The sequence below is a fragment of the Enhydra lutris genome, unplaced genomic scaffold (assembly GCF_002288905.1).
Source record: "Enhydra lutris kenyoni isolate GAN:26980312 unplaced genomic scaffold, ASM228890v2 scaffoldscaffold6, whole genome shotgun sequence".
Classification (NCBI taxonomy): Eukaryota; Metazoa; Chordata; class Mammalia; order Carnivora; family Mustelidae; genus Enhydra; species Enhydra lutris.
The window spans coordinates 30,054,733-30,060,913 of NW_019154090.1; positions in this window are offsets into that span (position 1 = coordinate 30,054,733).

Sequence of the window (6,181 nt, forward strand, 5' to 3'; positions counted from 1 at the left end):
GCGACGGCCCCCAGCCTCCGGCGCCCTGCCCTCGGTCCCTCACTTACTCGGGCGCGCCGGCTGCGGCGGCGGGTGTGTGGGACCTTCAGCGCCGGGAGGTAGGAGGAAGGCTGAGGGCGGCGAGCGTCTGTCCGGACCCAGCGCGGCTGAGGTGGCGACCGCCAACTGCGCGCGGCGGCCCCCGACAAGGGGCGGGCCCGGCGGGGGAGGGGCGGGCGCCGCGCCTCTCATTCATGCAGCGGGGGCGGGGTGAGGGACCCGGATGCCCGGGCAGCTCCCGCCCACCTCGCTGAGGGCGCCTTGGCTTCAGAGTCTTCAGTGCGCAGGCGCGGGACTTGGTGCCCTGGCTCCGTTCCGCCCCGCCCCCTGGGGGGGTGGTACAATTCCACGGGCTGCTGCAGCGGCTAGACCGATTCCCTCATCTGTTTAGAATTTTTGCATGTTCTGTAATCATTTTTTAAGGTGAAAGCTTGGGACACTACCTCCTTCCTAGCACCCAGCCTCCCAATCTCGGAGGGCACAGGAATGCCCATTAGTTTGATGGGAAGACAGTACGCACCGCCCCTTTCCTCCATTTGTCTCTCCTTCAGCAGGTCCTCTCCACTGAATGCTGGGACCACTGTGGTAGATGAGACCTAGAATCGGCCGAGGTAGGTGGAGAAAAGCATGTGCAGGAAAGAGTGCATTACATTGTTTATTTGCATTGACCCTGTCCCCTCAGTCCCTAGCTGTCATTGCACAGAGTAGGCAAGAAATTGACCATGGTTTTGAAGAAGGCCCAGACCTTTCTGTAAAATCAAGGGTTAGGGTGTTGTAGCTCCAAGCATCTGTGGAGGCCTCTCTTCTTTGGTAAGCAGTGTATTCTTTGGAGACACCCTCCTGTTCTTAGCCCCTTGGCTCTGCCACTCCTGGGCCACAGAAATCTTTGGGGATGCTGGGTGCCTGCAGGAGACCTCACAGCCTTCCCCTCTGAGGTCCCTCTGCTGACTGTGAGGGTACAGCTCAGTCCCAGGTTCCCTTCCGAGGTTCTCCTTCCTTTTCCTATCTTCCAGGCTTCCCTTACATAAACCACAAGCAACTCAGTAGTTTAACTTTGGGAAGCAAAAGTCATTATGGAAAGTGCCTATAGACAAATGCTTTCTGCTTTGCAAAAAATAAGCTTCCAAGGGAAGAGGAAAGAAAGACAAAAACATCAGTGAACATCTCAAGAAGTCACCTAGTAGTTCTAGTCCCCCATCGTGAGAGATGGTTGGAAGCATGTGCTCTATAGAGTGTGACAAAAGGATGGGGGAGACCCATTCTTCCTCTAATGCTGCCTATCAACACCTACCCCCTGCCCTTCAGGCCAAGAACCTCAGGGGCCCTTTTCTTCTCTCACTGCTAGCTCTCAATGGGAGTTGTTACCAGAAGGACCTTCCCAATTATGATTTGCTGGTACCTGTCACTCTGTCTAAACTAGGATTCCTCTGTCTCTCTCCTGGCCTGTTGATTTCTATGTGAATCAATTCTCAGGATATGCAAATCTGCCCATGTCAGTCTTTTTCTAAAGTGGCCCACTTGACCCTTTTTTTCCAGTCATTTCCAGCACAGCACCACAATGTTTCACCCTCAGTGCCTGTGTTCTTGTTGTTCTCCTTACTAGGAAAGCAAAACTTATCTAGGAACACTCAAGAGTCTCCTTTTTATGAAGTTGTCCTATCTTTCCCCACCTTGTTGACAGACTTTCTTTTGGAATCCTCCTGGGTCCTGTACCCAAGTCTCTCTCAGCTCCAGATGTACTTAGGATTCATATCCATTTGCTAGTATTTTCCTGCACTACCAGAATGTGAGCCCTTCAACAATAGGAGCAATGTCTCCTCAAGACCTAGCAGGTGATTGGCAAAACAATTAGGAAGCAATGGTTGCTGGGAGAGGTGATATTCCCTGGTGGGCCAGGGAGGTTCCACAGGGGTGAGAAAAGCTGAACTCACTTTTCTTTCTCCTCCCTTCTTGTGGCTTCCTTTACCCTCTGTGTGTTAGGAAACCTATTTTATTTGTTTGTTTAAAAAGCTTGGCTAGAAATTCTCTAGTCCAAGCTGGTTGTAGGGTAGAGGGTAGAGTGGCTTTAGTTTCCATGTCCTTTGTCCTTGTGAAACTCAGGAGAGAGAGTAGTGGACTGTTCCTTGTTCCTCTTGGGAGAGGAGTCAGATTTTTTGGTCTTCTGGTATCTCCAGCTGGATTTCACAAGCTGATCCACGATCCTATCTGTCTAGTGATACAGAAGGTTCTACTTCCCTCTCACTGTACCCAACTGCTCCCAGCTAGGCAAAATGCATGTGGGGGTAGAATGTGGATGTATTCAGAGAGATCTAGGCAGCTTAGGTGAGTACCCCAAACAGCAGGCATCCAGGACTTGAAGTAGTGGCTTTCTTTCTTTCTTTCTTTCTTTCTTTCTTTCTTTCTTTCTAATTTTATTTATTTATTTGAGAGGGAGAGAGAGCATGAGAGGGGAGAGGTCAGAGGGAGAAGCAGACCCCTGCTAAACAGGGAGCTCGATGCCAGACTCGATCCTGGAACTCCAGGATCATGACCTGAGCTGAATGCATTTGCTCAACCAATGGAGCCACCCAGGTGCCCCAAGTAGTGGCTTTCTCAGCTAATATGGGCTCTTGTTGCTTGTGATGGAGGAGTGGGAAAGGCTTCACTGCTTAGGTCTTCAGAGGATGTCCCTCTTTCTATTTCCTCTCCCCTTAGCCCTCTCTATCCTCTTCCTACATTATACTTCTTTTAAAGCATTTTCCTCACTCCAACCCATTACTCAGAAAACCGTCCTTACCTGCATGGTCTTCAAGACTCCTCTACCTTCTGGAAAATAAATGACATGTAATTTTAAATCAAATGTTAGTGACCAATTTTGGAATAGCAACTTTCTGGATGGTAACTGTAGTGGAGCAAGGGTTGCTTTTTGTCATCTTAGGTCTGGTGCTCAATACAAGTTTATTGAATGACTGTGTGAAAAAATAAAGGCAAAATCAGTGTTTCAAAGAGAAGCTAGAATTCAGAGGTTGTCCTCGGCCAAACCACTCTCTCCATCCTCTCCTCCTAGTGAGAACTATCCATCTGTTAAGTGGTGGTCTTTATCCCAGAAAAACATCCTCATATTGGCCAATGATTTGGCTGCTTAGTTATCTAGATCTCTGGATGGCCCTTTCAAGTGTTGACCAGTCAGTGCTTTGATTCTTTGGACTGGTCATCAGAGGAGTCTCACCATTTTTGTGAGAGCCAGAGGTGTGCTCCTGTGTTCCCTGAACTCCTTCATGTGAGAATTCCAGTCTCCTGCTGGGCCTCTTCCTACAAGAAGTGTCCTGATAGCACATGTGGACCTCTAGATAGGGTGTGACCCTGCTCAAAGAGTCCTCAATAGCTCCTTGATGCAGGATGTGTGTACACAACTGTGAAACAGTGCAAGTGTGGGAGGAAGTGTAGGCTTCTATGTGCATGGTAGCTTTAGGTAAGACTGTGTCCACCCTCAAAAACAGAAGTCAGGGATTCTGTCCTCAGCCACCAACAATCCACGCTGCCTTTCTGGCACCTGCAAGGCAAATGACCCAAACAGAACTCAGAGCCCTGAAAATATAAATGTGCTCAGGATCCCATGTGAGAATTAGCTGAGACCAGCTGCAGATGGAGGGATTGGGGGCACAATTTCCCAGGGGTGGTACAGCCCACTCAGACTATTGCATTGGAGTATACCTGTCTTCATGTGGGTTCTCCCAGAAAGTTCAAGACAAGGGCTGGAATGCAGGTAATTTACTTAGGAGGTAATCACAGGAAACAGGAGTGAAGAAATGGGAAAACAAGATAGAGGAGAAAGAAAAGCCAATACTAAGGTGTGTTGAGCAGTTACTGCCTTGGGAAACTCAGAGAAACCTGGTGGAAGAGTCTCAACACTGTCCTCCCAAATGTTAAGGAGGCTGGGGTATTTACCTACAGACTTCCATCTCCCTGTTGCTTCTAGATGACCATCTGTGAACTTACAAGTTATGGCTGTGCAGCAAGGCAAGCTACCTAGCTCAGCTCTTCCTCCCTCTACCAATACTGCAACTATTAGAAGCTCCCCACCAACACACACACACAATTCCTGCCCCTGTTGAGTTATTTCACCCAACTGTGTCACTACCTTTTCTTTTTGTTCTTAGGTCTAAGCTTGTAAGAGGAAGTGAAGTGGGGTGATATCTTTGCCCACAAACCATTCTAAGAAAAAGGAAGTATAGTGGCTCTTCCCCCATTTGAACCTATCCAATCTCCCCTAATAGCTCTCCATCATCATCACCTCATCCCAAAGCAAGGCACAGAAAAGAGAAAGAGAGAGAGCAAGAAAGTGGACAAGCTTTCTGAAATGACTTCTGGCACCACAGAGTCACAGAACCAGAGCTAGAAGGAATGAACTCTCTCGGAAAGATGAGCCTCCATTCTGAGAGGAAAGTATATAGCCATATAAGCCTTTCTCAAGAAACAAGAAAGGTCTCAAATACACAACCTAACCCTACACCTAAAGGAGCTGGAGAAAGAACAGCAAAGAAAGCCTAAACCCAGCAGGAGAAGAGAAATCATAAAGATCGGAGCAGAAATCAATAAAATAGAAACCAAAAGAACAGTAGAACAAATCAATGAAACTAGGAGCTGGTTCTTTGAAAGAACTAACAAGATTGATAAACCCCTGGCCAGACCTATCAAAAAGAAAAGAGAAAGGACCCAAATTAATAAAATCATGAAAGAAAGAGGAGAGATCACAACCAACACCAAAGAAATACAAACAACTATAAGAACATATTATGAGCAACTATACGCCAGCAAATTTGACAATCTGGAAGAAATGGATGCATTCCTAGAGACATATAAACTACCAAAACTGAACCAGGAAGAAACAGAAAACCTGAACAGACCCATAACCAGTAAGGAGATTGAAGCAGTCATCAAAAATCTTCCAACAAACAAGAGCCCAGGGCCAGACAGCTTCCCAGGGGAATTCCACCAAACATTTAAAGAAGAATTAATTAACCTATTCTGAAACTGTTCCCAAAAATAGAAATGGAAGGAAAACTTTCAAACTCCTTTTATGAGGCCAGCATTACCTTGATCCTAAAACCAGACAAAGACCTCATCAAAAAGGAGAATTACAGACCAATATCCTTGTTTGAACACAGATGCAAAAATTCTCACCAAAATACTAGCCAATAGGATCCAACAGTTCATTAAAAGGATTATTCACTACACCAAGTGGGATTTATTCCTGGGCTGCAAGTTGGTTCAACACCTGCAAATCAATCAATGTGATACAATACATAAATAAAAGAAAGAACAAAAACCATATACTCTCAATAGATGCTGAAAAAGCATTAGACAAAGTACGGCATCCTTTCTTGATTAAAATTCTTTAAAGTATAGGGATAGTGGGTACGTACCTCAATATCAACAAAGCCATCTATGAAAAACCTACAGCGAATATCATTCTCAATGGGAAAAAACAGAGAGCTTTTCCCCTAAGGTCAGGAACATGGCAGGCTGTCCACTATCACCACTGCTATTCAACATAGTACTAGAAGTTCTAGCCTCAGCAATCAGACAACAGAAAGAAATAAAAGGCATCTGAATTAGCAAGAAGTCAAACTCTCATTCTTTGCAGATGATATACTTTATGTGGAAAACCCAAAAGATTCTACTCCAAAACTGCTAGAACTCATACAGGAATTCAGTAAAGTGTCAGGATATAAAATCAATGCACAGAAATCAGTTGCATTTCTATACAACAACAACAAGACAGAAGAAAGAGAAATTAATGAGTCAATTCCATTTATAAATGCATCCAAAACCATAAGATACCTAGGAACAAACCTAACCAAAGAGGCAAAGAATCTGTACTCAGAAAACTATAAAGTATTCATGAAAGAAACTGAGGAAGACACAAAGAAATAGTCCATGCTCATGGATTGGAAGAACAAATATTGTGAAAATGTCTATGCTACCTAAAGCAATCTACACATTTAATGCAATCCCTATCAAAATACCATCAATTTTTTTCAAAGAAATGGAACAAATAATCCTAAAATTTATATGAAACAGAAAAGACCCCGAATAGCCAGAGGAATGCTGGGAAAAAAAAAAAAGCCGAAGTTGGTGGCATCACGATTCCAGACTTCAA